The sequence below is a fragment of the Strongylocentrotus purpuratus genome, unplaced genomic scaffold, assembly GCF_000002235.5.
Source record: "Strongylocentrotus purpuratus isolate Spur 01 unplaced genomic scaffold, Spur_5.0 spur5_scaffold_20, whole genome shotgun sequence".
NCBI classification, from domain to species: Eukaryota; Metazoa; Echinodermata; class Echinoidea; order Camarodonta; family Strongylocentrotidae; genus Strongylocentrotus; species Strongylocentrotus purpuratus.
Genome location: NW_022145606.1, coordinates 29,456,430 through 29,466,699, shown reverse-complemented (window position 1 = coordinate 29,466,699; position 10,270 = coordinate 29,456,430). Strand labels below are relative to the sequence as shown.

Below are 10,270 nucleotides of genomic sequence, written 5' to 3'. Positions count from 1 at the left end.
ATGATTGCCTTGCCTAGGGGCGTTTTATTTCATAATAATCTTTTTTTTAATTTGAAAATTCTATAGCTCTTTTAAAAAGTGGAATGAAAAGAAAAAAGCATAAACAAGAAAGATTTTTAAAAGGACATCAGGAACTGTATCATGTTTAAGAGACAGATATTTTTTTTTATTAGGAAAGAATATAAGTAGGGGACAAGAAAAAATCAATATGACATGTTTGTATATATCGGGCTAACTATGGCGGAAAAAAGATGAATTATTGAACAAAAGATTCGTCATCAAGAGGTCTTTTTCACATCACCTCGCTGTTGAGTTCTGTTAAGCGTATACAAAAGAAAAATCGCTCTAAAAAAAAACAGGCAGCGTGACGAGATATCATGCGCATATTTTGGCAAAGAAAGAATAAAAGGGGACGAGAACAATATAATTGTGACATGTTTTTTTCCAAAGACTGAGCTTACTAGGACGAAGAAAAGGATAATGATGAGGTAGAGACACAAAATATTCTTCACATTTTAAGCATAAATGATTTAAGAAGGAGTGAACGAACCTGTGTTGTAAACTTGTGTTCTCTCTCATTTAACAGCCTACTTTATTTTCGCTTTTCAAAGTATTTATATAATTTCCCGTATTTTAAGATTAAGATAACAAACACACACACGAATACATATATATATATATTTATATATAAATAGTATACTTCCTACGGGAGCTTAATCCACTTTAGGGATTTTCGATTTAGCTTATTTATGAAATTAAACTGTACAATGTCGCAGGGGGGGGGGGGTCGGGGGTAGTGAATATATATATTTTTTTTTTTTTTGGGGGGGGGGGGTACTCGAAAAATTGAAAAATCGCACCCCCTCCCTCCTTGGATCCGCCACCGCAATGTTGTTCACGTTCTTTTCAAAAGTTATTTTTAGTGACTTTTTCATCGTGATTCTTTAACAGAAAAGGTACGGACCCAAATTGAAAATTTATTACACACAGACTCTACTCGGCCCCCACACACAAACTACACACATTATAACATTATGTGTTTCATTAATCACACTTTGCAACCACTAACACATCCAGTCAGGTGCAGTCCTTAAATATATTAGACAAATATGACAAATATGACAGTAGGAATTTATGCACTGCTAAAGCCAGGGTAATTATGTTGCATTATTGTAGAGCGCTTAGAGACTTCTGATAAAGTAAGTGTTAGGCGCTATATAAGCAAATATAATTATTATTAAAATGTCAATATCCAGAGGAAATATTTTAAAACCAAAGGTCGAGATACAAAGATTGAAAATCAATATCACCATCTTAATAACAACAACACTGCTTTAGTTTAAATGTAGAAACACAATTGTATCCTGATCTCTGTACCATTTCCTTTAAAACCTAGTAACTTCTTCTTATTGTACCAGGCAATTTTTTAAAATATCATTCACATTTCTTATACAATCACTGTGGTAATCATCACATAGGTTGTAAATTTAAGCTTTATACATTCAAGTTCATTATTATTAGTATTATTGATTTGGCCATAAAAATCAGAAAGTTACAGTATATAAAAAGTCAACATAATGCAATTATCTTAGAAAAAATAGAGAAAGAGAAGGAAATGAGAAGCAAGTAGAAGATGAAAGAAATATTACCTATGGGCCCAGGTTCGCAAAAAAATAAAATTGTAATTAAAAATTATGTCACAAAAATGTATCTCATAATTAATGTAACAACACAATTTGCATGTATGGTCATTTCCTCAATCTACAGATATGTGTGGCCAAACTTGATGTGTTGAACTTGAAATAAATATAAAAACTGAAATGTTGATAATAATGAATTAATAACAGTTCAGTGAGGGTGTGAGTTCAGTACAGAAATTAAAAACTTGTTGCGACTAAAAGCACGACATTAAAACAATTTCAGTGAGGAGTGATGCTTCTTTGACCAGCTTTCCTCGATCCTCTTCATGATTACTGATATCACTGAACTCTACTCTGAGTTCCTCCATAAATTAGATGTATTGTGAAAAAATTATTTGAATTTCTCGATCTATCGCTGCTAGCAGAATTGATATATAAAAAGAGAGCCAGTGAGAGTGTGTGTGTGTGTGTGTGTGTGTGTGTGTGTGTTAGCTTCGGCAACACATCTATTAAAATTGGAACGATACAGAGAAGATTAGCATGGCCCCTGCGCAAGGATGACACGCAAAATCGTGAAGCGTTCCATATTTTTTGAAGGTGTGCGGGTGATGTTCGTAGAGTAGACACGAGTTTTTCGAGCCTCTCCCGAATCCCATTGGAACGCGTGATAGAAAATATGGCCAGCAACTTACGTAATACAGGAAAAGGATCTACGAAGAGACCGAGAGCTGATGCCGGTTCGAGCCCCCCAAGCCCTGATACAAACCTGCTTCCGACTCTCCGACGGCTGCTGGAGCAGCAGACAGAGAGATTAGGAGAAAGATTCTCTTCCCTGGAGGCTAACATTAAAGAGCAAATGAAGCATATTGAATCTCAATTCAAAGATTTAAAGGAAGCAATTGATTTTCAAAGTAAGGAGTTGGATGAGATTAAGAAGAAAATGAGGATGATGGAAGCGAAAGCAATGGAAAATGAAGCGGCTCTTCAAATGGAAATTGACAAACTTGCCGTGTACGTGGCAAGAGAGAACCTTATTTTCATGGGACTACCAGAGAAGGAAGGAGAAGACATCAAACAAGTTATGAAGGATTTCTACATTAATAATTTGAAGATGTCAGAAGAAGAGGCCGATGCCGTAGAATATCAGAGGGTGCATAGGATCATGACGAAAACCATGCCACGCCCCATTAAGGCGCGCTTCTTTCGATACAGGGACAGGGACACCATTATGAAGAATGCGAGAAACCTGAAAGGGACAAGGCTTTCGATACGGGAAGATATCCCATTGAGAATGAGGAATTTGAGGCAAAAGCAGATGCCAGCTCTTTTTGCGGCAAGAAAAGCAGGCAAACTTGCGTACTTCTCAAAGTCTGAACCAAGCAAACTATTCATAAACAAGGTGTGGCTGCCAGTGGCAGCCCACCAAAGATTCATCCAAGGTTTGCGAGAGGAGGGTCAAGATGTCATACGGCCTATGGAGAACTGAATTTACAGCTACCCCAAAGCCATGATTTTGTTTGTGATAACAAGTAGAAGACCTACCACGATTTGATTTCGGATAGTCGAGCACCGTCTTTAATGGAAATCAGCTGAAGATTAATTAAATGCAAGTTTTCGGACTACTGTTGTTGAGTTGTGCGTCACCTAAAGTTTAGTTCATGCGGGAAATCTGCAGATCGAGTCGGTTTCGTTCGTCGAGTTACTCTTTACACATGGGAAGATACAGTGCAAAGTTAAAGCAGGGACTAAAGGGAATATTCTCTGTTCAGCCAAAAGAAGAGATTAATAAGAAATTAGAGGCAAGTGCTCCCGAATGGAAGCTGAGGAGAGGGGATATTGAGTCAAGTTTCGACAATCTTCGTATGAGTTCTACAGTTCTAAATCATTACAAAATAGGAGCATATCAATATGTCAGGAAGGAAAAAGTTGTATGCAACAAGTGTCATCTGACAATGCTCTCGATTTGGCTACGACATGCCTCTAGTCAAGATGTCATACGGCCTATGGAGAGGCAAGTGCTCCCGAATGGAAGCGGAGGAGAAGGGATATTGAGTCACGTTTCGACAATCTTCATTTGAATCCTACAGCTCTAAATCGAGCACTTCATTACGCCAGGAAGGAAAAAGTTTATGTAACAAGTATGTGCTACAGTGTGTGAAGCAAAAAGAGAGCTACAACATGTATTGTTTTCAATGGAAATCACGTTTCGACAATCTTCGTTTGAACTCTACAGCTCTAATCGAGCACTTCATTACGCCAGGAAGGAAAAAGTTTTATGTAACAAGTGTAAAGCTCTCGTTTCTACTACGACATGCCTCAAGTCAAGATGTCATACGACTTATGGAGAACCTGAATTTCCAGCTACCCCTAATTCATGATTTTGTTTGTGATTACAAGGAGACCTACCACGATCTGTTTTCAGATAAGTATCCTTTACTTCATAGATGTGCTACAGTGTGTGAAGCAAAAAGCGAGCTACATGTATCGTTTTCAATGGAAATCACGTTTCGACAATCTTCGTTTGAACTCTACAGCTCTAATCGAGCACTTCATTACGCCAGGAAGGAAAAAGTTTTATGTAACAAGTGTAACGCTCTCGTTTCTACTACGACATGCCTCAAGTCAAGATGTCATACGACTTATGGAGAACCTGAATTTCCAGCTACCCCTAATTCATGATTTTGTTTGTGATTACAAGGAGACCTACCACGATCTGTTTTCAGATAAGTATCCTTTACTTCATAGATGTGCTACAGTGTGTGAAGCAAAAAGCGAGCTACATGTATTGTTTTCAATGGCAATCACGTTTCGACAATCTTCGTTTGAATCCTACAGCTCTAAATCGAGCACTTCATTACGCCAGGAAGGAAAAAGTTTTATGTAACAAGTGTAAGGCTCTCGTTTCTACTACGACATGCCTCAAGTCAAGATGTCATACGACTTATGGAGAACCTGAACTTCCAGCTACCCCTAATTCATGATTTTGTTTGTGATTACAAGGAGACCTACCACGATCTGTTTTCAGATAAGTATTTTTTACAGTGTGAGAAGCAAAAAGCGAGCTACATGTATTGTTTTCACTGGAAATCAGTTGTAGATTATATTATGTGCAAGTTAATGTGAATACTTTTTTCAGCCAAAAGAAGAGTTTAATAAGATACTAAAGGCAAGCGCTACCTACAAGAGCATATTATGATGGTGTAGAATTGTACGAATGAGCAGCGAGATTCACCCTAACTCAGACAGTAACTGCAACCAGGATTGACTTATAAACTTCAAAGTGATTGTCAGGCATGGACACAGAATAACATAATGTGCAGCCATTTAATAGGTCAAAGACCATTTTGTTACTGTAAAATAGGTTCCTATGACAAAGATGAATAATATTCCAAGATTTACTTTATGCCTTTCATATCATTCTTGTAAACAAAAAAAAGAGTGTGGTAATAGCTGATGAGTTATGTAATCAAGAATGTTACACCAATTAATATGTTATTAAGATTTCTCTTTTCCATAGGAAATTGAGAAAAGAAAAGTACAAGCTATAAAGTATTGTGAACTATACATTGGCCAATGTGAAATGTATGGGTCAAACTAGCCTGTCAGGTATATGAGAGGGATCTTTGTTTAATGTATATAAATATATAGGCCTACATATTTTGTTTGTTCAGTTTTAAAGAAATAATACAAAAATTGAGAAGATTATCGTACTTTTATCAAGAGTTAATATCACACAAATTTTTTTTTCTTTTTTTTACCTGATAATTTATGACATATAATCGTAGTGTATATGAAATATAAAGTGAAGCCCCGGGTTTCTCATCGTTGTTGGGTATGTGGAAGGCGAGGTTTGATTTTGTTCAACTTCGTCTCCATAATGCCTTACATGTTGAATATCGGAGATGAAGTGACAACATTGAGTTCTTTTTTTTGAAATAAAAGATTCTTCAGGCTGATGGTTTGTTTGGCAGGGCTTGTTTATTATTGCTCTGTCAGCGATCTATTGGTATGGAAGAGATGAATTTATTTTTATCCCCATCTACCTCCCCATTAATGAAGGCTGCATGGAGGAGATTTCACGTGCTTTCAACTTGGGGATACTATTGAAAACGACAGGTTTAATGTGGAAGTTTGGAAAGAAAAAATAGAAGAAGATGAAAGAGAGAGGAAAGAGATAGGAGAGAAGAGGAGGAAATGAGAAGGGAAAGGAGGGAGTGGAAAAGAAAGGAAAAATAATTAGATAAAATGGGGAACGAGGAAAAGAAAAGTACAAGCTATAAAGTATTGTGAACTATACATTGGCCAATGTGAAATGTATGGGTCAAACTAGCCTGTCAGGTATATTATGAGAGGGATCTTTGTTTAATGTATATAAATATATAGGCCTACATATTTTGTTTGTTTAGTTTTAAAGAAATGATACAAAAATTGAGAAGATTATCGTACTTTTATCAAGAGTTAATATCACACACATTTTTTGTTTTTCCTGATAATTTATGGTATATAATCGTAGTGTATATTAAATATAAAGTGAAGCCCCGGGTTTCTCATCGTTGTTGGGTATGTGGAAGGCGAGGTTTGATTTTTGTTCAACTTCGTCTCCATAATGCCTTACATGTTGAATATCGGAGATGAAGTGACAACTTTGAGTTTCTTTTTTAAAATAAAAGATTCTTCAGGCTGATGGTTTGTTTGGCAGGGCTTGTTTATTATTGCTCTGTCAGCGATCTATTGGTATGGAAGAGATGAATTTATGTTCATCCCCATCTACCTCCCCATTAATGAAGGCTGCATGGAGGAGATTTCACGTGCTTTCAACTTGGGGATACTATTGGAAACGACAGGTTTAATGTGGAAGTTTGGAAAGGAAAAATAGAAGAGAAATGATAAGAGGGAGAAAGGGGAAAAGAAGGAAGAGGGGGAAAGGAGAGGAGAAGGGAGGGAAAGAGAAGGAATAAGCGAGGAAATAATTAAGGAAAGTACCAGTTATAAGTTATAAAGTATTGTTTATGTTTAGTACACATTAGCCAATGTGAAATTTTTGGGCTAAACTAGCCTGTCACGTATATGACAATGGTGTTTTTTTTATTTTTTTTTTTTAATTATTGTTCAAAAAGAGGAAGAAAAGGATGTATATACATATATACATATTCTGTTCGTTTCTTTAGTTTTAAAAAAATGATACAAAACTTGAGAAGATTATCGTACGTTTACCAAGAGTTAATATCACACACGTTTGTTTTTTTTTCTTTCTTCAGTGTATATGAAATATAAAGCGAAGCCTCGGGTTTCTCATCGTTGTTGGGTATGTGGAAGGCGAGGTTTGATTTGTGTGCAACTTCGTCTCCATAATGCCTTAAATGTTGAATATCGGAGATGAAGTGACAACATTGAGAAAAAAGGGGGATTTTTCAGGCAATTTTTTTTTTTTTTTTTTTTTGCCAGAGGTTGTTCATTAATTGTTCTAACCAAAGCAATAATAATATTTTAATAAGATTGTCGCGCCAAGGGCTGTTGGTTTCAGTTCCCTTTTCTAAGCTTTGCCACTTGTGGAATAAAGGGGTTAAGTATGTGTAGGAGTGAGGTTTCCAAAATATTTCAATGGTGCCAGGTGGTGTTGTTTATTAAGGGGGCTAAAATGCTTGGGGACCGGTCCGGATACATTCCCTGGTGCTATTTCGAATTGGCAGTAGTGTTTCATCATTTGTTTATCATTTTGTGACGCATGATATGCAAATTATATAACTTGGTATTTAAAAAAAAGAAAACAAAAAGAATTGTAGCAGGATTTGTATTACAACCCTAAGCATGCATGCGTGAAGTGAGAAGAAACATTTCCCTCAAAACATGCTTAAACAGTATATTGACTATTTCATTATTTTATAACGCAAATCTATGTAAATTCAGATAGAGGGGTAAATGTATTGATGGTCTGTTGGGGATCTGTTCTCTTTCACGATTTTTAAGTACTTTGTTGTAACGCCTATTTATGCAAAACATAATATCTGGGTAACACGGCTCTTGGTATTACAATGAGCTTTATTGCAAGGTACTTTCCATAAACCTTGCTGGTCTGTTGGGGATCTGTTCTCTTTCACAATATTTAAGTACTTTGTTGTAACGCCTATATATGCAAAACGTAATATTTGGGTAACACGGCTCTTGGTATTATAATGAGCTTTATTGCAAGGTACTTTCCATAAACCTTGCTGGTCTGTTGGGGATTTGTTCTCTTTCACGATATTCAAGTACTTTGTGGTAACGCCTATTTATGCAAAACATAATATCTGGGTAACACGGCTCTTGGTATTACAATGAGCTTTATTGCAAGGTACTTTCCATAAACTCTTTTGAACGTCCGCTTTCTTTCACGATGTATATTGCAACGCCTTTATACAATGCCATAGTATCTGGGTAACGACGGCTTTTTTTAATATTACAATGAGCTTTATTTCGATAACGCATTCTATGTAAATTCACATATCTTAGTAAATGACTGATACATATTTAAAACTTTTTCTGTAAAGTGAAAACAATTCGAGTATCTGGATAATGGTCCGATCTGTTCACCCAGCCAAAACTATTTTGTTTTAAAGCCAGGTGGTGGTGTGATGTTTTGAGAGGGAGGAACGTGTTGGGATCCGGTATGCATGCTTGCCTATCATTATGTCGGGCTGACGTTTGGTGTTCTTTCGAGTTGTCGGGAACGCCCTTTAGGAGTTTTTTTTTTACGGAGTGCATACAAAACGATCAGGTGTGTGAGCCTATTCATTCATGGGTGAGGCTTATTATGCAAATTATAGAACTTGGTAAATGATAGCATGATGGGTTCGGTTTGCACGAACAGTTTATTAGGTTGCCGAACTGGTGTCGTTTGGGGGAAATTGGTTTATTGGGATCGTGTTTTTATTTTTAATTAGAAGGTGCGTATTGTAATTAGGTACGCGGGCCGGTCAATTCACTGTAATGCATTTTAGGAAAATCATTTAACTTAGTTATGACGAGCGGGTTCCGTAATACAATTCAAGGCATTTGTTAAGGGATAAAAGCTCTTTGTATTTTTTTTTTTTTTTTGTTTAATTAGATTACGGTTACATAACAATACAACGTATTTCTCATCGACTTGTGCAAGAAGAAATGTTCATTGGTTTATTCTGTCATTGGTCTAGTTAAATTGACAGGGAAAGGGGGAGGCTCTTGCTCTCGGATGTTTACGTACACCGAAGAGCAGATTTTGGTTGTTTTGTGTGGGGGTGTTGTGTGTGTAGTGAATATGCTTGTGTGTATGAATGCGTTGGGTTGTGTGGTACGGGGTGGATTCTGCTTGCATTTTTTATATAATTCGACGATAAGTATGCATATATGTTTGGCTGCAGATAGTTTTTTCTATACATTTGCTCACGGTGGAAATAGATTGTGTGGAAGTTTCTTTGGAGTTTATCGATGTAAGGTTTTGGATACAACTACACATAAAATAACATGGCAGTGAAATTATCTTTCATGACATTAAATGTTAGAGGAATAAGAGATAGGTTAAAAAGAGTGAATATTTTTGAATGGTGCAAAACTAAAAAGAATAGTATAATTTTCTTACAAGAAACATATAGTACAGTAGAGATAGAAGAGCGGTGGAAACAAGATTGGGGAGGGCCAATGTTTTTTAGTCATGGGTCAAACCATAGTAGAGGGGTTCTTATTTTATTTTCTAATCATTTAGATTTTGAAGAAAAAAAAATTAAAGTAGATGAAGAGGGGAGATACATTATTTTTAAAGGTGAAATACAAAGGGTTAAAATGCTATTGGTTAATGTTTATTTTCCAACGAGAGATAAAGAAACTTTACAAATTGAATTTTTGAAGAAGTTAGATGAAAGTATTTTTGATCAGTGTGATCGGGACTATTTAGTTTTATTAGGAGGTGATTTCAATAGTATATTGGATGGAAAATTAGATTATGTGGGGTCAAAAACACCGGTGAAATCTCGGGTTATTGATTTGATTAAGGAATTTTTAAATAAATACGATTTAGAAGATATATGGAGGAAAAAAAATCCGAATGTAAAGCAATTTACTTTTCGACAAAATTGGCCGGTGGTGCAAAGCCGTTTAGATTATTGGTTTATACCTTGTAGTGTTGAAAAATTGGTGGGTACGTGTGAGATTTTGACATCTATTACGCCAGATCATTCTGGCGTTAGGCTAGAATTTAATGATCTTGTTGATAAGTTTGTTTTTGGGAAATCATATTGGAAATTTAACAGTAGTTTATGTATGGATAAAGATTTTGTTGAAGAGATGAATAAGGAAATACAGGAATTAAAAGCTGAATGGTCATTACAGATTTTGAATAAATTAGTATTTTGGGATTTTTTAAAGATGAAAATGAGAGAATTTATTATAACATACTCGCGGAAAAAGGCAAAAGCAAGGAGGGTTGAAATAGAACTGTTAGAGAAACAAATCAAGGATTTAGAAGGCGAACTGGTAGTGGGACCCACTAAATATATTGTTGATTGTATTGAGGAGAAAAGGGATAAACTAAATAAATTGTATGATTTTTCTCGACAGGGCATTAAAATAAGATCAAGAGCACCTTGGTTTGAAGATGGAGAAAACAATACGCAATATTT

The 10,270-nt window shown here is 35.9% G+C and overlaps 1 long non-coding RNA gene and 1 other non-coding gene across 2 annotated transcripts; both read left to right on the top strand.

Moving 5' to 3' along the window:
- The first annotated feature begins 2,125 nt into the window (after window positions 1–2,125).
- Window positions 2,126–2,232, top strand: LOC115927794. Its single transcript, XR_004065756.1, has one exon. It is a non-coding gene; the product is annotated as a U6 spliceosomal RNA (small nuclear RNA).
- Window positions 2,233–7,616: 5,384 nt separating this feature from the next.
- Window positions 7,617–8,762, top strand: LOC115927361. The gene is made up of 2 exons (XR_004065585.1): window positions 7,617–7,689; window positions 7,972–8,762. It is a non-coding gene; the product is annotated as an uncharacterized LOC115927361 (long non-coding RNA).
- Window positions 8,763–10,270: the final 1,508 nt, after the last annotated feature.